This window comes from Desmodus rotundus, chromosome 1, assembly GCF_022682495.2.
Source record: "Desmodus rotundus isolate HL8 chromosome 1, HLdesRot8A.1, whole genome shotgun sequence".
Lineage (NCBI taxonomy): Eukaryota > Metazoa > Chordata > Mammalia > Chiroptera > Phyllostomidae > Desmodus > Desmodus rotundus.
Window position 1 is genome coordinate 80,306,985 of NC_071387.1, and position 26,689 is coordinate 80,333,673.

Here is a 26,689-nt window from a genome sequence, read left to right on the forward strand (position 1 = left end):
AATGATGTTCCTGGGACATTTTTTTTTTTTTTTTATCTATGAGCCATTTAATGGTGTGCTGTGCACAGTCAGGTCATTTCAGAAAAATCCAATTTATCACAATTTTAAATACAAATATTTGTTAACCTTTGTATTAAATTTAAGAGAAGTAAGCTTCTATTTTCTTGTTTCACAAATAAAACTGGCTGTGTCAGTGTTTTTGGTAATTGGTCAGAGACCAAATCCCATGTTCCTGTCCCACTCCTCTGACTCTTCCTTTGCTTCCACATTGGCTGGGGCTGCGGCAGCAAGATGGGCAATAGTGGTGGCAACAGCCCAGGGCAGCAGCTACAAATGCAGATGGATCAGCCATGAGGGCCTTGGACTTTTCAGCAAGTGGAAGGTGTATCTGTCTCCAAAGGCAAAGCCTGGACCCACTTGTATTCATTGATGGTAGAATGGGGTACTGATGCAACAGCTGGCTAACCAATCTGTGGACATGCCCTGGCAATATTTCAGACACTCTGCAGGAAGCGAGAATGCAGAGGCTCCTCAGGGATGTTAAGCACTCCTGGGCCGTAGATGCCGCAATTGTCAAGCACCTGCTGATTGATCTGTTCAAGGGAGAAGGGGGGGAGTTGTTCAGCAGTGTGGTCCTACTGGCCCAACTTTGTCTCCAGTTTTAAAAGCTGCATGTCACTCAGGATTTCAATGGTGTTTCTGGAGATTTTAGTGGTGATGCCTAAAGCCTGGGAGAAGGAGATTTTCTTGGGCCCCCAACCAGTGTCCTGAGCTGGCACAGTGACTTCACATTGAGGTTCTCCCTGCTGCACAGAAAACTTACATTTCTTCAGAGCTGAGTTGTTTTCCTATGCTTGGAACAGCCTTGCACATTGTGCTTCTTGAGCATCAGGACCACAGTCTTCCTATTTAGGAATGTGCAGATCTGCTGCATCTGCTTGCAACCGCCATTGTCTGTTCCCACAGTGAGGTGTTTTGGATAACCATCCAAGAACTAGATCTTAAAGAAGAAAAGGGCTTCCAGGTATCCCTGTCTTCCCTGGGCATCACAAGGGTGCATTTGGGATTGTGACACAGGTTTCAAGACAATGTCATTCTCACAAAGATGCCCAGTAAGAGGAGGCATTAACATTCTAAATAATAGATTTCATATTAGGGATAATATTTTGTATATTTTACAAAAAGTACGTCTGGCTAGAAAGTAACTGGATGGATGCATGGATGAGGTTCCTATTGATTTTCTTTTGTATTCCTTATTTCTGATGAATTAGAGCATCCTGACTCAAAGGCATACAGCATACCTATTTCAAATGGCAAGTGTTTGGTGAATTTGTCAAATCCTTTCAAAAACTATGAGAAGCTGTCTCCCTAGGATGCCTCTTAGCACCCTGCAGTTGTTAATGGACTTGTCCTGCTCAAAAGCTGAGAGATGGACTGTTTCAGCTTGGGAGATAGTGTATAGGAGACTGTTCTGAGTGGCATGGGCCCAGCTCCCACTTGGAAAGGCTAGTGGAAAGCGAGGTCCGGCACACAGGACCCACGCCCAAGACGGGTTCTCCCACAGGGAGTCAGGCCTGCATTGCACCTAGGCCGCTTTGAGACTTGCTTTTTGCTAAAACTCCCTCACCCTGAATTGAGGCAGCAAACATTTACTGCATATGTTTAAAGTAACTTCCTAAAGTCTATGCTAAACCTTCCAAGGACGAGTGTAACCAGTTCAACCACTTTTCCCTTTACATTTGTAAATATCCTTCCTTTTTGATGTAATTAGCAACATCCTCTCCTTTGTTTTCTATAAAATGTTACCACCTAAAGCGAACCTGTGCATAGTAAATGAGGACCATCCTCAATGTAATGTGCCCAGAAAAGCAATAAAAGCCTGTCAAGGCAAGGGTTGAGGCGCTCTCCCCTTGAGAGAGTGGCTGTGCTGTCCCTTTTCCTCCACAGGACTCAGTAGTCCATGTGAGTTTGTTTTGTCCCAGCCACAACGCCTCAGACACTGCAGGCTGGTGTCCGCATCAATAGTGGTGAATGGATGGATGCCTAAGCCAATCTTAGGTTGCAGATAGCCCTGAATATAATATCTTTGTGTTCTGTTGCAACACTGGGACATGAGTTTTAAACATATGCAACTGTATACCATTGATCTATTTCACCAATGAGCAGAGTTGGAAAGAGTCCAGCTTTCAGGGTCTGAGTCATTAGCAATAGAGCTTGGTTGTCTTATGAAGTCTGGACAGCCTATTACCAATGCTAAGGATTTTTATAGTTTGGGCCTGAAATGATTGATTCCGGTCTTTCAAGATATTAAAAATTTGCTGCCAGATGTCAGTTGAACCAATAATGTGAAATCACAGAAATTACCTTTATTACAATTAACATTCTTCACTTCAAAACCTCATGTGAGCATTATTTACTTTGACTGCCAGCATAATTCATTTTTGAAAAGCAATGTCTCGTGTTGGCTACTCCATTTCTCCCAAACAAAAATTGCACCGACCATCCAAATGCATGTACTGAAAAAAAGGATATGCATGTGGATGATCGGTGCAATTTTCTCCATTTTCTTTTCTTTTTTTAAAACTTATAAATCCTTTAATTTTGTGTAAATTTGGTACAGAACATTTTTTATTTTTTTCCTTTTTTGTCTGATTTTCTTTTTTAAAAATATATTTATTGATTATGCTATTTCAGTTGTCCTATTTTCCCCCCTTTATTCCCTTCTGCCCTGCACACCCCCTCCCACCCACATTCCCCCACTTTAGTTCATGTCCATGGGCCGTACATATAAGTTCTTTGGCTTCTACATTTCCTATACTATTCTTACCCTCCCCCTATTTTGTACCTACCATTTATGCTACTTATTCCCTGTACCTCTTCCCTTGTTCTTCTCCCTCCTCCTCCCCACTGATAACCTCCATGTGATCTCCATTTCTGTCATTCTGTTCCTGTTCCAGTTGTTTGCTTAGTTTTTTTTGTTGTTGTTTATTTGTTTTAGGTTTGGTTGTTGATAGTTGTGAGCTTGTTGTCATTTTACTTTCATATTTTTGATCTTCTTTTTCTTAGGTAAGTCTCTTTAAGATTTCATGTAATAATGGCTTGGCGATGATGAACTTCTTTAACTTGACCTTATCTGGGAAGCACTTTATCTGCCCTTCCATCTAAATGATAGCTTTGCTGGATACAGCAATCTTGGATGTAGGTCCTTGCCTTTCATGACTTGGAATACTTCTTGCCAGCCCCTTCTTGTCTGTAAGGCTTCTTTTGAGAAATCAGCTGAGAGTCTTATGAGCGCTCCTTTGTAGGTAGCTCTCTCCTTTTCTCTTGCTGCTTTTAAGGTTTTTTCCTTATCTTGAATTTTGGGTAATGTAATTATGATATGCCTTGGTGTGTTCCTCCTTGGGTCTAACTTCTTTGGGACTCTCTGAGCTTCCCGAACTTCCTGGAAGTCTATTTCTTTCACTAGATTGGGGAAGTTCTCCTCCATTATTTGTTCAAATAAGTTTTCAATTTCTTGCTGTTGTTCTTCTCCTTCTGGAACCCCTATGATTCGGATGTTGGAATATTTAAAGTTGTCCTGGAGGTTCTTAAGCCTCTCCTCACTTTTCTGAATTCTTGTTTCTTCATTTTGTTCTAGTTGAATGTTTACTTCTTCCTCCTGGTCCAATTTGTTGATTTGAGTCTCTGTTCCCTTCCTGTCACTGTTGGTTCCTTGTACATTTTCCTCAATTTCACTTTTCGTAGCCTTCACTTTTTCCTCTATTTTGCAACCATACTTAACCAATTCTGTGAGCATCCTGATTACCATTGTTTTGAACTGTATGTCTGACAGGTTGGCTATCTCTTTGTTGCTCAGTTGTATTTTTTTCTGGAGCTTTGATCTGTTTTCATTTGGGCCTTTTTTTGTTTGTTTGTTTCAGCACACTTGTTACAGAGCAAGGAAGGGAGCCTTAGATATTTGCCAGGGTGGGGCAACCCATATTGCTATGTGGTGGTACTGTATATGGGGGAGGCATCCCAGAGGGAACAATGACACTTGTCTAACTCTCTCTTGGCTTTCAGTCACTTCTGGTGCTGATTCCTGGGTGAATGGGTTTGTGTACCTTCTAGGATGCTGTGGCCCTCTCCAACAAACTCTCCTGTGGGGCTAGGAGTTTCTCCCACTGCCTCAACCCTCACAAGTTTTTCCAGTTAGAGGTTTTGAGGCTTTATTTCCCCACACTGGAACCCTGGGTTGCATGGTCTGTCTAGCTCCCCAGTTGTTTCTCTTGGTTTATCTGCATGCAAATGTAGGACTGCCCACTCCTCCAGCCACCACCTTGCTGCAAATCCTCTCCACCCTGGCTGCCCATCTCTACCCCTCCTACTGGTCTGGATGAATGTTTCTTCTTTAACTTCTTGGTTGTCAGACTTCCATACATTTGATTTTCTATCAGTTCTGTTTTTAAATTTGTTGTCCTTCTTTTGGTTGTGAGAGGAAGCACAGTGTGTCTACCTATGTCTCTATCTTGGTCAGAAGTAGTTTTTTACTTTTTTATTAGCACTGTTGTTGTTTTCTTTTTAAAATTATATTTTATTGATTATGCTATTACAGTTGTCCTGACTTTTCCTGTTTGCCTCCCCCCACCCTTCACTCAGTACCCCTCCACTCCCTCAGGCAATTCCCCACACCATTGCTCATGTCCATGGGTCATGTGTATATGTTCTTTGGCTACTCCATTTCCTACACTGTACTATACATCCTGATGACTACTCTGTAACTACCTATTTGTGCTTCTTGATCCCCTCACTTCTTCACCCATTACCCCATACTCCCCTCCCATCTGGCAACCTTCAAAATGCTCTTTGTATCCATGATTCTGTCTCTGTTCTTATTTGCTTAGTTTGTTTTTTAGATTCAGTTGTTGATAAATTTGTATTTTAGGCCATTTATTGTTCATAGTTTTGATCTTCTTTTTCTTAAGTAAGTCCCTTTAACATTTCATATAATAATGGTTTGGTGATGATGAACTCCTTTAGTTTTTTCTTGTCTGGAAAGCTCTTTATCTGTTCTATTCTAAATGATAGCTTTGCTGGGTAGAGCAATCTTGGCTGTAGGTCCTTGCTTTTCATGACTTTGAATATTTCTTGCCAATCCCTCCTAGCCTGCAAAGTTTCTTTTGAGAAATCAGCTGACAGTCATATGGGAACTCCCCTGTAGGTTACTAACTTATTTTTTCTTGCTGCTTTTAAGATTCTCTCTTTTTCTTTAACCTTTCACATTTTATTTATGTGTCTTGAAGTGGGCCTCTTAATATCCATCTTGTTTGAGATTCTCTGTGCTTCCTGGACTGGCATGTCTACTTCCTTCACCAAATTAGCGAAGTTTTATTTCATTATTTTTTTCAAATAGATTTCCAATTTCTTGCTCTTTCTCTTCTCCTTCTGGCACCTCTATGATGCATATGTTAGACCTCTGGAAGTTGTCCCAGAAGCTGCTTATACTATCCTCATTGTTTTGGATTCTTTTTTCTTCTTGTTATGATTACTTGTTTTTTGTTTCCTTGTGTTCCTAATCATTGATTTAATTCTTGCTTTCATCTACTCTACTCTTGTTTCCCTGTAAATGGTTCTTTATTTTAATTAGTGTGTCTTTCATTGCTGACTGGAACTTTCTTATGCTGTTGAGATCCTCACTAATTTCCTTGAGCATCCTTTTATCCAGTGTTTTGAACTTTGCATCTGATAGATGGCTTATCTCCATTTTGTTTAGTTCTTTCTCTGGAGTTTTGATCTGTTCCTTCATTTGGACCATGTTTCTTTGTGTCCTCATTTTGGCAGCCTCTCTGTTTGTTTCTATGTATCAGGTAGAGCTGCTTTGACTCCATGTCTTGGTAGTGTGGCCTAATGTAGTAGGTGTCTTGTAGGATCCAATGGCACAACCTCCCCTATTACCCAAGCTGGGTACTTGTGGTGTACCCTTTGTGTGGGCTGAGTACACTCTCCTCTTGTAGCTGGGACTTAGTTGCTTTTGGCAGATCAATGGGAGGGACTTACCAAGGCCAGTCAGCTGCAAGGATTGGCTGTGAACACTGACCATCAACCTCCATCCTCCATGGAGGATCAGCTATGCACGGGCAGGGTGGTGGTGCTCTGATGAGCTTTGTAGCTGTCCACTGGATGTGCTGACCCTGAGGTTTCCCGGGTGGTGCAGGCCCAGCTCAGCCCCCACCTGTGTTTTGCCCAGGGCCACTCTGCCTGAGCTATAAAGGAGAAGCCAAGCTGTGAATCTAAGGTGGTTGCTGCTAGTGCCGGTCCTGGGGCTCACTGAGGCCAGCTGTTGCTTGTTTGATAGGATTTAGGAAGTTCTGAAGCATGAGCCAAGAGCAGTTACGGAAAAATAATTTGGGTGGGCTCATAAATTGGGTGGGGTGGAGTCTCCGGGGATCTCCAGGGCAGGTCAAACAGAGTTAGCCAGGCTGATGGAGTCTCAGATATGGCAGCGGCTTGCTGGCTCTGTGGGGGGAGGGCTTAGAAAAGGGACAATGGCCTCTGCTTGCCTTGATGCTGGATACCTCAGTTTTTCCCTGTTTACTACTGGGCCTTCAAGCTGCTACCCTGGCTCTGGAGCTTAGAGAGAGTGAATCAGATTAGGTGAGTCCTTTTGTGGGTTCCTGAAGAGGAACTTCTTGGGAATCCAGCAGTTTCTTCCACCAACTCAATCCCCACTGGCTTTTGCAGCCAGAAGTGTTGGGGACTTATCTGCCTGGCTCTGGAACCTTGGGTTGTGGGGCCTGGGACTCCTCGTTCCTGAGATATCCCTCCTGAATTTATATCCAGCACATATGGGTGAGGAACCAGCCTGTTCTGCATCTGCATCCCTCCTACCAGTCTGGATGGATTTGGTTTGTTTAATTCCGTAGTCTTCAGACTTCCATTCAACTTCATTTCTTATTGTTCTGGTGATGGCTGTTCTACATTTCAGTTGCCATTTTTTAAAAGATTTTATTTATTTTTAGAAAGGGGAAGGGAGGAAGAAAGAGAGGGAGAGGAACATCAGTGTGTGGTTGCCTCTCACACACCCCCTACTGGCGACCTGGCCTGCAACCCAGGCATGTGCCTTGACTAGGAATCGAACCTGCAACCCTTTGGTTCTCAGGCTGGTGCTCAATCCACTGAACCACACCAGGCAAAGCTTTAGTTGTAATTTTGATGTGGTTGTGTGAAGCGGTGAGCCATGTCTGCCTATACCTCCATCTTGACTGGAAGTCCATCCATTTTCTTAAACACTGATTCAAGATCAAGAGAATATCATCAACCATTGGTTCTGTGAGGATAACCCTGGTGTGGGTTATTCAGATATACTCTTTTTTCTTTACCTGGTAACACCCGCACTGGTGGAGATGCCAAGACTCTCCATCCATTAGTAATGGATTCATGGCAGGTCTTTTAGGTCACATTACATCTTTCAGGTTATTTAATCTAACACACGCATGTCAGTTTCCCATAACATGGGTTCTCATTGGTAACCAGCAATGACAGTCATTAATTCTTTTTCCTCATGCAAGCAAGTACTATGGCAGGGACAACTGTCCCCACATAGTTTCCTCCTGGCATTTCCCAAAGTGTCACATGCTGGCCAAAGTATGTGAGAACAGGTGTGTCTTCTCTATCTCTTCCCATGCTGCAATTATCTTGGAAGACCTGCTCTACATGGCACAACCACAACACAAAAGGGAATAACCTAGCTGCATCAGACTTAATAAAAGCATGGTTTCAAGGTATATCTGTTCACATAGTCTAGCCTAATTTGAACTGTACACAGGCCAAAAGCTGATTCTTACTTTGGACATGGCATTTTAATCTAGCTATATAGTAAAATAGCTGCTCATACACACATGATAGTGATGGTCTTTCTACATTATATGCCCCCACATTTTATGTGATGTTCACAGACATGTTTTATACAGGAATTTTGTGAATAAATTTTTTTCCTGGCATAACATTTTAAATTTTAGTACTGTTTTTTATCACAGTCTTGAGAGGAAAGCAAACTACTTATTTTTACTAAAAGGAGTAGGAATTTGAATACTGTCTCTATGATTTTGGTCTCTTCTTTGTCCTTAGCAACAATATTACATACTGCAGAGCATTATCTTGTACTCGTCCTAGAAAAACTCAGTTGCTCTACTAGAAAGGTTAGAGTGTTATGTCTGAAAATAATGCAGAAGTTTGACAAAGTTTCTTAGAAGGCAGCACACATTCAACTTGACTTTTCCTGTTCTGTTTCTTGGAGAAATAATAATTTGTTTGATTCACACAGACTCATATTCCATATTCACAAGAGGTTCCTACCCACTGCTTATATGTGGGGTGATTTTCTGAATTGTTGTAGTTTATATTGCTATGCTCATTACCCTCTTCATGCCTCAGGTGACTTTTTAAAACAGTAACCCAATGTTCTCCACTGGGAATATAACATAACTGTCTTACTCCAGGTCCTCAGGAAAGCAGAGCCTGAGGCAAGGATTAAAGTTCTGATATTTTCTTTGGGAGGAGCAAACCTAGGGTAGTGAGGATGAGTAAAAAGGGGCTGAGGCAGGAAAACAAGTGAATCGATGTGATGTATCACATTACTGTCCTCAGTGTGTCATCACTATCAGCTAGGAAGAGAAACAGTGGACTGTGCAGCAGGCACGTCCACTCCCTATGCTGAACTTCCCTGAAAGGGTTACAACTCCATGGAAAAGGTGGAATTTATCTGCCAACTCATCCTGTCTTCTGTATCCCAGGGTAAGTATACACCGCCCTGGTGGCCGCATGACCCTTACTACTGGGTTGCAGCCACCCCTTGGTGGCTTCTTAGGCTCATTTCTGTACTCTATTAAATCAAGATAATGTAAGACCTCCCTTATGAAGTGCTTTGAAGATTAAATTGGATAATAAATTTAAAACCTTAGCCATCACAGGTACTCAAATAAATGAGTACTCAGCCTCAGACCAGAGAGTTCCCATTCATCTATGAAATGACGAGGAACTTGTGATCAGCAGCCTGAAAGGAATAGTGGACACAGCTGGGTGTGGCGACAGACTTAGAACCTGATCCAACACTGATGGCAGCTAGTTTAACCACATTCATGAGAGTGGAGGGAAGAATGGAATCCAAAAATGTTTCTGCAGGAAAAACACTAAGCAAAAATTAAATGACTTAAGATGGAAAAGACCAATGGCCAAACACAATAGCTTATAATGGCTCCCTTAGGAAAATGTCTACTTCAATACTGTTCCAGGAACTCAGAGAATGTTGGAAATCATTTATTCCACTTTGTTTCTGCCTTTTTTCTTTTCTGTAAATATCATGTAGACCAAGAGCAAAAGTTCACATCTCCATTTGTTGTCTCACTGGGGCAGTTACTCCTTTATGTCTGGGAGGTAAGAAAATCAAAGTTCCAAGAACAGGCCCTCAACTTTTCCCCACAAGGAATCATCTTATTTTGAGTGGCACAGTTACAGGTTTCACTACAGAGTGGCAACCCCACTGCATTTCAGTCAAGAAGCTGCTGCTTAAGAAAAAAATCTCAAGCCCTGCTGAAAACAGATCCAGTGTTAACAGAGTTAAATTAAACCCTGAAGCCGAGACACTTAAAAATGGTTATTCTCGTGTTGCTTGTTACTTCTTCATATGGCACACAACTGAATACCTTAATTCTCTGTTGAGTCCCTTAAGGACACTTTTTTTCAGTCAGCAAATACCTCTTGAGATTTGGGGTGGGACTAAAAACATTAATATACAAGCATTGCGTGAGCTTCCTATACTCAAGGAGCTTACACTTTGGTTGAAAACATGTGGATTAACTAACACAGTAGTGAAAAGGATGTTCTAAGATTGTGTAAGATTCTGGGAAAATGAGTGATAAAGATAGCTAAGAACAGGACAAATCAGTAGAGATGTAGACTTGAGGCAGATTTTGAAAGGATGGAAAGAGGGCAGTGGAGAGAAGGGGCTGAGAGGAGCAGACATTCTAGGCCTGGGAATGTCACGAGTAGAGGTGTAGAGGGGAAATGTGCATGCCACAAAGAGCAGAGTGGGAAATAATAACAGCAAGTGGTTACTGAGTACCGTATTTTCGGACTATAAGACACACCGGGGATTATTCAAGATGGCGGCAACATAGGTGGGAGCGGAATCCACTTCCCCTCAGCGCCAGGGAAATACCTAGCTGATCTGAGGAGCAGAGCGAACAGCCAACAGTACTCCAGCATATACGAAGATTAGAGACCAAAGATAGAGGACATTGAAAGATCTGACGGTAAGAAGAGTGCTCAAGGACAATAAGGTCCCCGGGAACCGGGACCGCGCGGTACAAGGGCTGCAGAGGCGCCAGCCCTGGCGCAGGGGCTGCTGCAGGAGTCCTGGGAGAGGGCCAGGCTGCGCTGTGAGCAGCCAGGTGCTTGATTGGACCAGGGGGGCTTGAAAAGGAGGAATTTCTCAAAAAGAAAAAGAAAATAGAGACACTCAGGGGCTAGTTAGAGAACTCTCGGTGGTGGCCGAGGCCCCTGGCGCCCCTCCCCCCTCCGCCCCTGGACTGCAAACGCGGAACGCGGGATAAGCAGCACCGGCGCTCACCTGAGGTCCGGTCGCGCGCGCGCAGATTAGCGAACGGGGCCCATACATGAAACCCCGGAGGGGCGCCCACACCTGAAACCTCCGAGATCTTTTGGAGCAGAGACTAGCTGCTCCACCCACAGACCCAAAACCTCGGAACCGAGTACCGCGTGATTCGGTCCCAGGGCGGCCCCGCCCACCCGAGAGTCTCAAGCCCCGGGCGGCTGGATCGGGCCCCCAAGCATAGAGCCTCTGGCTCGGCGGCGGGCTGCGAGCTCACCAAGCGTAGGGCCGGCTGGATGCGCGTTTCCCAAGCACAAAGGGGCTGGCGAGAGTCTTAACACCAAGGCGGCTGAACCAGCAGCTTGCAGCGCACCAGCCTCCCTAGCCTGGGCGGCTCCATCGGTCGGCCGGCTGCGCGCTCAGAGCCCAAATAACGTCACAAACCCGAAGCGGCTGGATTCCCCTGCTGCGCGCGCACGCGTCAGGAGCCAAAGCGGCTGGAGCGGCCACTCGAGAGTCCCAAGAACAAAGCTACTGGATTGGCTGATCAACGGCATGATTGCCTGCCAGGGACCACACCTACAAAACATTGAAGAGTGTGACCCAGGAAGGAAGAAAAGTGAAACCAATCCTTCCAACCACCCCCTCCCGTTGCACAGACAGGACAACAGCAGAAATAACCTGAACGGTTTAAAGCCAACAGAAGATTTTTTTTTCCCTTTTTTTTTTCTTTTTTTCCTTTTCCTTTCCCCCTGAACTCCTTCTTCCTCTCTCTCTCTTTTTTTTCTTTCATTCCTTCTTCCTCCCATCCTTTACCATTTTTATGTCTTCTTCCTGCCTTCTTTTATCTATTTCTATGTTTTAATTTTTGTTAAAATTCCTTCTTATCTTGCCTCCGATCTTTCTTTAATCCTTCTTCCCTCCTTCCTTCCTTTCCTCCTTTCCTATTTCCTTTTTCCCTCCTTCCCATCTTTGGGGTTTTTTTTTTTTTGTTTGTTTGTTTGTTTGTTTTTTCCTTTTCTTTCTCCCCCCCTTTCTATTTTTCCCACAGGTGCGACAACAAAACCTGGAGTGCTGAAAAGACTAGAGTTAGACCGTGTTAAACACATAAACGTCAGCTCAAGACCAGTGAGCACAGGAGAGTAAGGAGACAGCACCACCGAATCCCATTGGCATTCTACCATAGAAGTTCATATCATAAACCCAGGGATTCAGAACAAAGCAATTTAAGAAGCAGAGGCCAACAAGAAGAGCCTCACAAACAATGGGAAGACAAAGAAACAATTCCCAAATGAAAGGAAAGGAGGAAGTCTCAGAAAGAATACTAACCGAAAAAGAGGCAAGTCAACTATCAGATACTGAGTTCAAAGCAATGGTCATCAGGAAGCTCACTGAGCTCTCTGAGCTCAAAGAGAACTACCAGAAACTACAAGGAAACTACAATGAACTCACTGCAAACTATATCAACATGAAAAAGGAAATAGAAAATATCAACAAGAGCCAAGAGGAAATGAAGAATACAATTTCTGAATTGAAGAACACAGTAGAAGGAATTAAAAGCAGACTTGATGAAGCAGAGGATCGGATCAGCGAGCTGGAGGATAAAGTAGAAAAAAACACCCAGAAGGAGCAAGAAAAGGAAAAGAGGCTCAGAAAGAATGAAGAGGCAATAAGGGAAATGCAGGACAACATGAAACGTAACAATATCCGTATAATAGGAATACCAGAAGGAGAAGAAGAAGAGCAAGGGATAGAAAACCTGTTTGAAAAAGTAATGATGGAAAATTTCCCTAATCTGAGGAGAGAAAAAGTCACCCAAATCCAGGAATCACAGAGAGTCCCAAACAAGAGGAACCCAAAGAGACCCACTGCAAGACACATCATAATTAAAATGGCAAATTTCCAAGACAAAGAGAGGATCTTAAAGGCAGCAAGGGAGAAAAAGGAAGTAACATACAAGGGAGCCCCAATAAGGTTAGCAACTGACTTCTCAATGGAAACGCTCCAAGCCAGAAGAGAATGGCAAAAAATATTCCAAGTAATGAGAACCAGAGGCCTCCAACCAAGACTACTTTACCCAGCAAGGCTCTCAATCAAGATAGAAGACCAAATAAAGAGTTTCCCAGACAAAAGAAGTCTAAAAGAATACAGCTCCACCAAACCAGCTCTGCAAAAGATGCTAAAGGGACTGCTTTAAGGAAAGGAAGGAAAAGAGAAAGACAGAGGAACACAGGTAGGAAATAATGGCAATGAATAACTACCTATCGATAATAACCTTAAATGTAAATGGATTAAATGCTCCAATCAAAAGACATAGAACAGCTGAATGGATAAGAAAACATGACCCACACATATGCTGCCTACAAGAAACCCATCTCAGGACAAAAGACTTACACAAACTGAAAGTGAAGGGCTGGAAACAAATTTTCCAAGCAAACGGACAGGAAAAAAAGGCAGGGGTAGCAATACTCATATCAGACAAAATAGACCTGAAAGAAGGGCCATAAAGAGAGACCCAGAAGGTCACTTCATAATACTCAAAGGAAGAATCCACCAAGAAGACATAAACATTATAAATATATATGCACCCAACATAGGAGCACCCAAATACATAAAGAAAATCTTGGAGGATTTCAAGAAAGATATTGACAGCAACACAATTATAGTAGGGGATTTTAACACCCCACTATCAAAAATGGACAGGTCTTCCAAACAAAAGATTAACAAAGATATTGTGTCACTTAACAATACCCTAGAGGAAATGGACTTAACTGATATATACAGAGCTTTTCATCCCAAAGAAGCAAAATACACATTCTTTTCAAGTGTCCATGGAACTTTTTCAAAGATAGACCACATGATAGGACACAAAGCAAGCCTCAACAAATTCAAGAAAATTGAAATCATATCAAGCATCTTCTCTGACCACAAGGGTCTGAAACTAGAAACCAACCCCAAGGGTAAAAACCCAAAACACTCAAAATCATGGAGACTGAATAGCATGCTATTAAACAATGAATGGGTCAAGAATGAGATTAGGGAAGAAATCAAAAACTTCCTGGAAACAAATGAAAACGAACTCACAACAACCCAAAACCTATGGGACACAGCAAAGGCAGTCCTGAGAGGGAAGTTCATAGCAATACAGGCCTACCTTAAGAAGTTAGAAACAGTTCACACAAACAACCTAACCCTACGCCTACAAGAACTGGAGGAACAACAACAAAGACAGCCCAGAGCAAGCAGAAGGAAGGAAATAACCAAGATCAGAGCAGAACTAAATGACATAGAGACTAAAAGCACAATTGTAAGGATCAATGAATCCAGAAGCTGGTTCTTTGAAAAGATAAACAAAATCGACAAGCCTTTAAGTAGGCTTATCAAGAAGAAAAGAGAGAGGATCCAAATAAACAGAATTAGAAATGAAAGTGGAGAGATTACAACTGATACCACAGAAATACAAAGGATCGTAAGAAATTACTATGAAGACCTATATGCTAAGAAATTTGAAAACCAAGATGAAATGGACACATTTCTAGAAAAATATAATCTTCCAAAACTGACTGAAGAAGAAGCAGAAAACCTGAACAGACCAATATCAGCAAAGGAAATTGAAGCAGTCATCAAGAAACTCCCATCACACAAAAGCCCTGGACCAGATGGTTTCACAGGAGATTTCTACAAAGCATTTAAGGAAGAACTAACCCCTATCCTTCACAGACTATTCGAAAAAATCCAAACTGATGGAAGACTCCCAAACTCTTTTTATGAAGCCAACATCATCCTAATCCCAAAACCAGATAAAGACACAACGAAGAAAGAAAACTTCAGGCCAATATCGCTGATGAACATAGATGCTAAAATTCTCAACAAAATATTAGCAAACCGCATCCAGCAATATATTAAAAAGATCATCCACCATGACCAAGTGGGATTCATCCCAGGGATGCAAGGATGGTACAATATTTGCAAATCAATAAACATAATACATCACATCAACAACAGCAAAGACAAAAATCACATGATCATATCAATAGATGGGGAAAAAGCATTCGATAAGATACAGCACCCATTTCTGATAAAAACACTCAGCAAAGTGGGAATAAAGGGAGCAGTCCTCAACATAATTAAGGCCATATATGAGAGACCTACAGCCAACATCACATTCAATGGACAAAAACTTAGAGCTTTCCCACTAAGATCAGGAGCAAGACAAGGATGCCCTCTCTCACCACTCCTATTCAACATAGTATTGGAAGTCCTAGCCACAGCAATCAGACAAGAAAAAGCAATAAAAGGCATCCAAATTGGAAAGGAGGAAATGAAACTGTCACTGTTTGCAGACGACATGATAGTGTACATGGAAAACCCTATAGACTCCACTCAAAAACTACTCGACCTAATAAATGAATTTGGCAAAGTAGCTGGATACAGAGTCAATACCCAGAAATCAAAGGCATTCCTGTACACCAACAACGAAACTGCAGAAACACAAATCAGGAAAAAAATCCCATTCGATATAGCAACAAGAAAAATAAAGTACCTAGGAATAAACCTAACCAAGGAGGTAAAAGACCTGTACTCAGAAAACTACACAACACTGAAGAAAGAAATTAAGGAAGATACAAACAAATGGAAGCATGTACCATGTTCATGGATTGGAAGAATTAACATCATCAAAATGGCCATACTACCCAAAGCAATTTATAGATTCAATGCAATCCCTATTAGAGTACCCATGACATATTTCACAGATATAGAACAAACATTGCAGAAATTCATATGGAACCATAAACGACCTCGAATAGCAGCAGCAATTTTGAGAAAGAAGGACAAAGCAGGAGGTATCACAATACCTGATATCAAACTGTATTACAAGGCCACGGTAATCAAAACAGCCTGGTACTGGCATAAAAACAGGCTCATAGACCAATGGAACAGAATAGAGAGCCCAGAAATAAACTCAAATCTATACGATCAATTAATATTTGACAAAGGAGGCAGGAGCATAAAATGGAGCAAAAACAGTCTCTTCAACAGATGGTGTTGGGAGATCTGGACAGCTACATGCAAAAAAATGAAACTCGATCACCAACTTACGCCATACATGAAAATAAACTCAAGATGGATAAAAGACTTAAATATAAGCCGTAACACCATAAAAGTCCTTGAGGAAAACATTGGCAGGAAAATCTCAGACATTCCACGCAGCAAAATCCTCACAGACACATCCCCTAAAGCAAGGGACATAAAGGAAAGAATAAACAAATGGGACCTCATCAAAATAAAAAGCTTCTGCATGGCTAAAGAAAACAGCACCAAATTACAAAGAGAACCAACAATATGGGAAAGCATATTTGCCAATGATACCTCAGACAAGGGCCTGATCTCCAAAATATATAAAGAACTCACACGACTCCGCTCCAGGAAGACAAACAACCCAATTAAAAAATGGGCAAAGGACTTGAACAGACACTTCTCCAAGGAAGACATACAGAAGGCCCAGAGACATATGAAAAGATGCTCAGCATCACTAGCCATCAGAGAGATGCAAATTAAAACCACAATGAGGTATCATCTCACACCAGTCAGAATGGCCAACATAAACAAATCCACAAACAAATGTTGGAGAGGATGCGGAGAAAAGGGAACCCTCGTGCACTGTTGGTGGGAATGCAGACTGGTGAGGCCACTGTGGAAAACAATATGGAATTTCCTCAGAAAACTAAAAATGGAAGTGCCCTTTGACCCAGCAATTCCGCTGCTGGGATTATGCCCTACGAACCCTGAAACACCACTCCAAAAGAACCTGTGCACCCCAATGTTCATAGCAGCACAATTTACAATAGCGAAGTACTGGAAGCAACCTAAGTGCCCATCAGCAAACAAGTGGATCCAAAAACCATGGTATATTTACACAATGGAATTCTATGCAGCAGAGAGAAAGAAGGAGCGTATACCCTTTGCAACAGCATAGATGGAACTGGAGAGCATTATGCTAAGTGAAATAAGCCAGGCGGTGAGGGACAAATACCATATGATCTCACCTTTAACAGGAACATAACCAATAGAAGAAAAAAGCAAACAAAATATAACCAGAGATATTGAAGTTAAGAATAATCTAACAATAGCCGGGGGGGTGGGGGTCAGTGGGAAGAGGGGATGACAGGAACTACTATAAAGGACACATGAACACCCAAGGGGGAGGGTGGAGAGGGGGGAGGGAAGTGGGTTCACCTGGGGTGGGGTGAAGGGATGGGGGGAAAAGGCATACAACTGTAATTAAATAACAATAAAAAAAAAAAAAAAGACACACCGGACTGGCGTCCCCCGTCCCCACGAGCCAGGTAAGCTATATTCTGACTATAAGACACCCCCCCATTTTCCTCCCAAATTTGGGGTGGGGAAGGTGCATCTTATAGTCCAAAAAATATGGTACTTACTGTCCATTTGGTTGTGCCAAACCCCTCAAAATTATTCTTATGTAGTCCTTTAATGGCCCCACAAAATAGGCATTCTTAATCATCTCATTTTACTAAGGTAACTGATCTTGGAGAGTGAGTGTCTTGCTCAAGATCAAAGCATTAGTTACTAGCTGGCAGGGATTTGCACTCAGGACCAGGGTTCAGGTCAGACTGTAAGGAGCCTTACATGCTAGACCTAAGTGGGGTAATGGGTTTGCAGAAAGAATACAAGGAGGAGTGAGCCTTGGTCCTCAGACTTACAGCCTAGTTGGGGAGAAAGATTAGATCTCCAAGCAATAGAACAGTGGAGTGCAGGATGGACTGGGGCAGGGAATCCAGGGCAAGTGAAAATTTGGAAATCAGATTATCAGGCAGCACCCCAGAAACTCTGGGGGTGGGTAACCAGCAGATAGTGTTTTCCCAGGCCCTCAGGTGATGCTGGTGATGCTTCAGGCTGAGAACCATCTAGTAATAGCTATGGGAATGAAAAGGGTCAACTGGTGAAATGTTACCAAGGCAGATTTAACAGAAAACCTGTATCAGTGGTGAACTTCTATCAGCTCACACAATCTGCACCTTGGTGACTGGCTGGCTATATAGGAAAAGAAGAAATGGAGGGGGAGTCAACCTTCCCTCCGAGGCTTCAGGTCAGTGGCATGAAAATAACCATGGTCAGATTTGGACCTTTTAGGCCTGGGTTTGAGTCCTGGACCTGCCACATCTTTCACCTCTTTGCGTCTCAGCGTCCTCACGTAAAATGGAAATAGCAACAACAGCCACCTCTCAAGGGTCTTGTGGGTGTGAAATGAGACCATGAAAGAAAACATGCTAACTATCACATGTAAAAATATAGATTGTGCCCTGGCTGGTGTGGCTCAGTGGATTGAGTGCTGGACTATGAACCTAAAGGGTCACCAGTTCGATTCCCAGTCAGGGCACATGCCTGGGTTGCAGGCCAGGACCCCAGTAGGGGGCATGCGAGAGGCAACCACACATTGATGTTTCTCTCCCTCTTTCTCCCTCTCTAAAAATAAATAAATAAATAAAACCTTTAAAAATATATAATTGTTATTAGTGACATATAGAGAAGTAAAGGCAGGCTGTTGTTTATGACTTCGTTTTATAAAGTATGAACTCTATATGTATAGATAGAGTGATGGGACCATCGCTAACTGTGAATGTCCTTGTAGACAGTTAAGGATCCCAAGGTCAGGGATGCAAATACAGGTTTAGGAATCATCGGCAGAGAGGTGAATGAGTGCAGGGTTGCTTTTTGTCAGAAAGAGGGTTAAAAATAGAGACCCTATATTTATATAAAATACCACACCTCATAAACTTCAAAATTGTGGGAAGACAAGACACATGACATCACCAAAGGTGCTTTTGGCACAGTTTAGGGAACCCTGAAGAAGGAGATGGCTGGAGAGAGCAAAAATTACCATATGATAATTTCTGGCTAGAGGATGAAACAAGATTTTTTAAAATTCACTTAGGACGATATTCTGAAATGCTGGTAAGTATTTTATCCCTAAAATTACCCAGAAGCTCTAAATATAGCATAGGAATCTTGAGGATGCGCAGTGCTACTGAGACCATTGAGGGAACGAGTTTAAAAATTAAAATAGGGGATGCAGCAGAATAGACCAATATGGAATATAGTTGTAATTATTTTTTTTCTAAAGTTATTGTTTTCCCCCATCCCAGCCTAAACCCCAGCCATCCCCACCTCCCTCCCATTTCCACCCCCCCACCATTATTTTCCATGTGTCCTTTATAATTGTTCCTACAAACCCTTCAACCTTTTCCCCTGAAATTCCCTCCCCTCTCCCCTCTGGTCACTATCAGCCTGTTCTCAATTTCAGTGTCTTTGGTTATATTTTGCTTGTTTGTTTGTTTTGTTGATTAGGTTTCTGTTAAAGGTGAGATCATATGGTACTTGTCTTTCACCACCTGGCTTTTTTAGCTTAGCATATTGCTTTCCAGTTCCATCCATGCTGTCGTAAAGGGTAGGAGCTCCTTCGTTCTTGCTGCTGCATAGAATTCCACTGTGTAAATGTACCATAGTTTTTTGATCCATTTGTTTACTGATGGGCACCTAAGTTGCTTTCAGCACTTGGTTATTGTAAATTGTGCTGCTATGAACATTGGGGTGCATAGGTTCTTTTGGATTGGAGTTTCAGGGTTCTTAGGATATAATCCTAGCAGTGGAATTGCCAGGTCAAAAGTCAGATCCATTTTTCGTTTTCTGAGGAAATTCCATACTGTTTTTCATAGTGGTTGCACCAGTCTGCAATCCCACCAACAGTGCACTAGGGCTCCCTTTTCTCCACATCCTCTCCAACACTTGTTTGTTGCATTGTTTATGATGGCCATTCTCAACAGTGTGAGGTAGTATCTCATTGTGGTTTTAACTTGCATCTCTGATAGCTAGGGATTCTGAGCATCTTTTCATATGTCTCTGGGCCCTCTGTATGTCCTCCTTGGAGAAGTGTCTGTTCAAGTCCTTTGCCCATTTTTCAGCTGGGTTGCTTGTCTTCTTAGACAAGGAGTCATGTGAGTTCTTTATATATTTTGGAGATCAGGCTCTTGTCTGAGGTATCATTGGCAAATGTGTTTTCCCATATGGTTGGTTCTCTTTTTATTTTAATACTGTTTTCTTTAGCCATCCAGAAGCTTTTTATTTTGGTGAGATCCCATTTGTTTATTCTTTCCTGTATGTCCCTTGCTCTAGGAGATGTATCAGTGAAAATATTGCTGTGTGGGATATCTGAAATTTTCCTGCCTATGTTCTCCTCAAGGGCTTTAATGGTGTCATGACTTATATTTAAGTCTTTTATCCACCTTGAATTTATTTTTGTGTATGGTGTAAGTTGGTGATTGAGTTTTGTTTTTTTGCATGTAGTTGTCTAGATCTCCCTAAACCATTTGTCGAGGAGGCTATTTTTACTCCATTTTATGCTTCTGCCCCCTCTGTCCAATATTAGTTGACCGCAGAGACTTGGGTTTATTTCTGTGCTCTCTGTTCTGTTCCATTGGTCTATGTGCATGTTTTTATGCCAGTACCAGGTTGCTTTGATTACAGTGGCCTTGTAATACAGTTTGATGTCAGGTATTATGATCCCTCCTGCTTTGTTCTTCTTTCTCAAAATTTCCTGCAGCTATTTGGGGTCATTTATGGTTCCATATAAATTTGCTTTTTTTTTGAAAGTCTAAAAAAAAATTTTTATTGTTATTCAATTACATATGTCTGCATTTTCTCCGCATCTCTCCACCCCACCCCAGCTGAACCCACCTCCATCCCCCGCCTCCACTCTCCCCCTTGATTTTGTTCATGCATCCTTTATAGTAGTTTCTGTAAACCCCTCTCCCCACTGTCTCCTCCCCACTCCCCCCTGGCTATTGTTAGATTGTTCTTAACTTCAATGTCTCTGGTTATATTTTGTTTCCTCTTTTCTTCTATTGATTATGTTCCAGTTAAAGGTGAGATCATATGGTATTTGTCCCTCACCGCCTGGCTTATTTCACTTAGCATAATGCTCTCCAGTTCCATCCATGCTGTTGCAAAGGGTATGAGCTCCTTCTTTCTCTCTGCTGCGTAGAATTCCACTGTGTAAATATACCATAGTTTTTGGATCCACTCGTTTGCTGATGGGCACTTAGGTTGCTTCCAGTACTTGGCTATTGTAAATTGTGCTGCTATGTACACTGGGGTGCATAGGTTCTTTTGGATTGGTGTTTCATGGTTCTTAGGGTATAATCCCAGCAGTGGAATTGCTGGGTCAAAAGGCAGTTCCATTTTTAGTTTTCTGAGGAAATTCCATACTGTTTTCCACAGTGGCCTCACCAGTCTGCATTCCCAACAACAATGTACTAGAGTTCCCTTTTCTCTGCATCCTCTCCAACATTTGTTGATTTGTTTATGTTGGCCACCCTGACGGGTGTGAGATGGTACCTCATTGTAGTTTTAATTTGCATCTCTCTGATAGCTAGTGATGCTGAGAATCTTTTCATATGTCTCTGGGCCCTCTGTATGTCTTCCTTGGAGAATTGTCTGTTCAAGTCCTTTGCTCATTTTTTAATTGGGTTGTTTGTCTTCCCGGAATGTAGTCTTGTGAGTTCTTTATATATTTTGGAGATCAGGGTCTTGTCTAAGGTATCTTTGGCAAATATGTTTCCCATACTGTTGGTTCTCTTTTTATTTCAATGCTGTTTTCTTTAGCCATGCAAAAGCTTTTTATTTTGATGAGGTCCCATTTGTTTATTCTTTCCTTTATGTCCCTTGCTTTAGGGGACGTGTCTGTGAGGATGTTGCTGCATGGAATGTCTGAAAGGTTTGTTCTATGTCTGTGAAATATGTCATGGGTACTTTCATAGGGATTGCATTGAATCTATAAATCGCTTTGGGAAGTATGGCCATTTTAATGCTGTTAATTCTTCCAATCCATGAGCATGGTACATGCTTCCATTTGTTTGTATCTTCCTTAATTTCTTTCTTCAGTGTTGTGTAGTTTTCTGAGTACAGGTCTTTTACCTCCTTGGTTAGGTTTATTCCTAGGTAGTTTATTTTTCTTGTTGCTATATCAAATGGGATTTTTTCCCTCATTTCTCTTTCTGATATTTCATTGTTGGTATACAAGAATGCCTTTGATTTTTGAGTATTGACTTTGTATCCAGCTGTTTTGCCAAATTCATTTATTAGGTCAAGTAGTTTTTTGGTGGAGTCTAGAGGATTTTCTATGTACACTATTATGACATCTGCGAACAATGACAGTGTTGCTTCCTCCTTTCCAATTTGGATGTCTTTTATTTCTTTTTGTTGTCTGATTGTTGTGGCGAGGACTTCCAATAGTATGTTGAATAGGAGTGGTGAGAGAGGGCATCCTTGTCTTGTTCCTGATCTTAGTGGGAAAGCTCTAAGATTTTGTCCATTGAGTATGATGTTGGCTGTAGGTCTCTCCTATATGGGCTTTATGATGTTGAGGAATGCTCCCTCTATTCCCACTTTGCTGAGTGATTTTGTCATAAATTGGTACTGTACCCTATCAAATGCTTTTTCCCCATCTATTGATATGATCATGTGGTTTTTGTCTTTGCTTTTGTTTATGTGGTGTATTATGTTTATTTATTTGTGAATATTGTACCATCCTGGCATCCCAAGTGTGGATGAATCCCACTTGGTCACGGTGTATGATCTTTTTAACGTATTATTGCATGCGGTTTGCCAATATTTTGTTCAGGATTTTAGCGTCTATGTTCATCAGTGATATTGGTCTGAAGTTTTCTTTCTTTGCTATGTCTTTATCTGGTTTTGGGATTAGGATGATGTTGGCTTCATAAAAAGAGTTTGGGAGCCTTCCATCAGTTTGGATTTTTTGGAATAGTCTGTGAAAGATAGGGGTAGCTCTCCCTTAAATGCCTTGTAGAATTCTCCTGTGAAACCATCTGGTCCAGGGCTTTTGTGTGTCAGAAGCTTTTTGATTACTGCTTCATTTTTGTCAGCTGTTATTGGTCTGTTTAGGCTTTCTGCTTCTTCTTCATTGAGTTTTAGGAGGTTATATTTTTCTACAAATTTGTCCATTTCACCTATATTTTCAAATTTCGTGGCATACAGTTGTTCGTAGTAATTTCTTACAATCTTCTGTATTTCTGTGGTATCAGTTGTAATCTCTCCTCTTTCATTTCTAATGGTGTTTATTTGGGTCCTCTCTATTTTTTTCTCAATGAGCCTGCTTCAAGACTTGTCAATTTTGTTTATCTTTTCAAAGAACCAGCTCCTGGATTCATTGATCCTTAGAATTGTGCTTTTAGTCTTTATGTCATTTAATTCTGCTCTGATCTTGGTTATTTCCTTCTTTCTACTGGCTCTGGGCTGTCCTTGTTGTTCTTTGAGTTCTTGTAGCTGTAGGGTTAGGGTGTTTGTTTGAAATGTTTCTATCTTTTTTAGGTAGGTCTGTATCACTATGTACTTCCCTCTCAAGACTGCCTTTGCTGTGTCCCATAAGTTTTGGGTTGTTGTGAATTTGTTTTCATTTGTTTTCAGAAACTTTTTGATTTCTTCCCTAATCTTGTTTTTGACCCATTCATTGTTTAATAGTATGCTATTCAATCTCCATGAGTTTGAGTGTTTTGGGTTTTTTCCCTTGGGGTGGTTTACAGTTTCAGTCCCTTGTGGTCAGAGAAAATGCTTGATATGATTTCAATTTTCTTGAATTTGTTGAGGCTTGCTTTGTGTCCTATAATGTGGTCTATCTTTGAAAATATTCCATGTGCATTTGAAAAGAATATGTATTTTGCTTCTTTGGGATGAAAGGCTATATATATACCAGTTAAGTCCATTTCATCTAGGGCATTGTTCAATGCCACAATATCTTTGTTGATATTTTGTTGGGAAGATCTGACCATTTTTGACAATGGGATGTTAAAATCCCCTACTATAATTTTGTTGCTGTCAATATCTTTCTTGAAGTCCTCCAAGATTTTCTTCATGTATTTGGTTGGTACTATGTTGGGTGCATATATATTTACAATGTTTATGTCTTCTTGGTGGATTCTTCCTTTGAGTATTATGAAGTGACCATCTGGGTCTCTCTTTATGGTCCTGTTTTTGAAGTCTATTTTGTCTTATATGAGTATTGCTACCCCTGCTTTTTTTTCCTGTCTGTTTGCTTGGAAAATTTGTTTCCAGCCCTTCCCTTTCAGTCTGTGTAGGTCTTTTGTCCTGAGGTGGGTCTCTTGTAGGCAGCATATGTGTGGGTCACGTTTTCTTATCCATTGAGCTATTCTATGTCTTTTGATTGGAGCATTTAATCCATTTACATTTAAGATTATTATTGATAGATACTTATTCATTGCCATTTTTCCTACCTGTGTTCCTCTCTCTCTCTTTTCCTTCCTTTCCTTAAAGCAGTCCCTTTAGCATCTTGCAGAGCTGGTCTGGTGGAATTGTATTCTTTTAGATGTCTTTTGTCTGGGTAGCTCCTTATTTGTCCTTCTACCTTGATTGAGAGCCTTGCTGGGTAAAGTAGTCTCAGTTGCAGGCCTCTGGTTCTCATTACTTGGAATATTTTTTGCCATTCTCTTCTGCCTTGGAGCATTTCCATTGAGAAGTAAGCTGCTAACCTTATCAGGGCTCCCTTGTATGTTACTCCCTGTTTCTCCTTTGCTGCCTTTAAGATCCTCTCTTTGTCTTGGAATTTTGCCATTTTAATTATGATGTGTGTTGCAGTGGGCTCTTTGGGTTCCTCTTGATTGGGACTGTGTGTTTCCTGGATTTGTGTGACTTTTTGTCTCATCAAATTAGGGAAGTTTTCCATGATTACTTTTCAAACAGGTTTTCTATCCCTTGCTCTTCTTCTTCTCCTTCTGGTATCCCTATTATACGGATATTATTACATTTCTTGTTGTCCTGAAGTTCCCTTAACACCTCTTTGTTCTTTCTGAGTCTCTTTTTCTTTTCTTGCTCCTTCTGGGAGTTGTTTCCTATCTTGTCCTCCAGTTCGCTGATCCCATCCTCTGGTTCATTGAGCCCGCTTTTGATTCCTTCTACTGTGTTCTTCAGTTCAGAAATTGTATTCTTCATTTCCTCTTGGCCCTTGTTGATGGCTTCTATTTCCTTTTTCATGTTGATATAGTTTTTAGTGAGTTCATTATAGTTTCCCTATAGTTTCTGGTAGTTCTCTGTGAGTTCAATGAGCTTCCTGATAATCATTGCTCTGAACTCAATATCTGACAGTTGACTTGCTCTATTTCATTTAGCATTCTTTCTGAGGCTTCCTCCTTTCCTTTCATTTAGGGATTGTTTCTTTGTCTTCCCATTGTTTGTGAGACTCTTCTTGTTAGCCTCTGCTTCTTAACTTGATGGGTTCTGACTTTCTGGGTTTATGGTGTGAACTTCTTTGGTAGAATGCCAGTAGGATTCAGTGGTGCAATTTCCTTAATCTCCTTAGCTTTCTGGTCTTGGGCTGTCATTTATGTTGGCTCTCTGGATGTGATTGTGTTTTGATTCTTTTTGTGTTGTTCTTGGTGGGTCCTTCCCTCCTGCTGGTTAGCTGAGGGTCACTCCATCCACCACGTCTTGTATTCTGTTGTGCACATGTGGACAGATTGTGCTGTAGCTGATTCTTCGTTGTGTACAAGATTTTTGAGGCTTCTCTCTTGCTTTTGTTTAGTTGTTTGTTCTGAGTGATTTCTCCACTGTTTGGGTGTATTTCCAGATCAGTCCTGGATTGAGGGTAGCGTGGCTTCCACTCCCTCCTTCACTTTCTTCCTTTGTTATCTGTTGGTGGTTCCTTTGTTGGTGGGTTTCCTCTTCCAGCAGGTGTACTGGTGTTCACCTCTCCCACCTTGCAAATTCTCTGGAGTAGCAAAGTGACATTTTTCTCACTGTCTCTGTTAGGATGATCCTTGTTTGGGTCTAACTCTGGTCTTTTCACAGCTCCACGTTTTATTATCTCACCTGTGGGAAAAGAAGAAAAAAAAAGAAAAAGGGAAGGAATGAAGGAAGAAGGAATAAAAAAGGAAAGGAAGGAAGGAGGAAGGCATAAAAAAGAAAGAAGGGAAGAAATTTTAAAAAATTAAATAAAAAATAAAAGAAGGCAGGAAGAAGGAATAAAAGAGAAAGAAGGACAGAAAGGAAGGAGGAATTAAAAAGAAAAAATAAATGCCTTCTGCTGCCTTTAAATGGGTCAGGCCAGTTCTACTGGTCTTACTGTCTGCATCAGGCTGGGAAGGATTGGTGTTGTTTTTCTCCTTTCCTGAGCCACACTCTTCGCTGCTGTCCAGACTCCAGCCCAGTTCCTCAGTGCCCTTCTGCTCCCTGCCTAGGTCTTCAGTCCACCAGTTGTGTAGTCCTTGAGTTGCACCAATTAGGCACAACTCACACCCCACCTTCTTGTTCTTTGCTGTCCTAGATGCTAGGGACTCTCAGCGCCCCTTCAGGGTAGTTCAGCCCCCTACTGAGTCAATTGTTTCCAGGGACTGCTGTCTCCCCTAGCCCTGCAGCTCTGCTCTACTGGGTGTTCTGCCTTCCTCATAGAGAGCCAGTCGGCCTTGCAGGGCACTGTGCACAGGGGCTAGGTGGGAGGTGTTCCATCCCTGGTGCCTCAGGTGTGGGTGCCTGTGGCAGCCCAGCTGCCGATCTGGTGTGCACCGTCCAGGGGCTTCAGGGGGGTGGGGGTGCAGGAGGCCCGTGGCTGCTGTGGAGAATTCTCCAAACAGCAGCTGAGTGCTTCTTTTTTCTCTTTTTCTTTTTGAGAAATTCCTCCTATTCAAGCCTCCGGGTCCAAACAAGCACCTGTCCTCTCACACAGCCCAGCCTGGCTCTCTCCCAAGAATCTTGCAGCAGACCCAGCAGGCTCCCGACCTGGGGCATCAGCCGACCCGGTCTCTGCGCTGGTCCCAGGGACCTTATTTTCCTTAAACACTCTTCTTACCATGTGATTTTTCAATGTCCCCTACAATTTTTGGTCTCCAATCTTCATATATGCTGGAATACCATTGGCTGTTCGCTTTGTTCCTCAGAAGGTCAGTTAGGTGTTTCACCCATGCCCAGGGGAAAGTGGACTCCGCTCCCACCTATCTCACCACCATCTTCTCTCTGAATATAGTTGTAATTATTATAGTATTCAAGCTACAAACT

At 41.9% G+C, this 26,689-nt stretch overlaps 1 pseudogene; it reads right to left on the minus strand.

The window, feature by feature from the left end:
- Positions 1-210: 210 nt before the first annotated feature.
- LOC112302769 (large ribosomal subunit protein uL10-like) overlaps positions 211-26,689 on the minus strand; it is a 58,569-nt pseudogene continuing 32,090 nt past the window's right edge.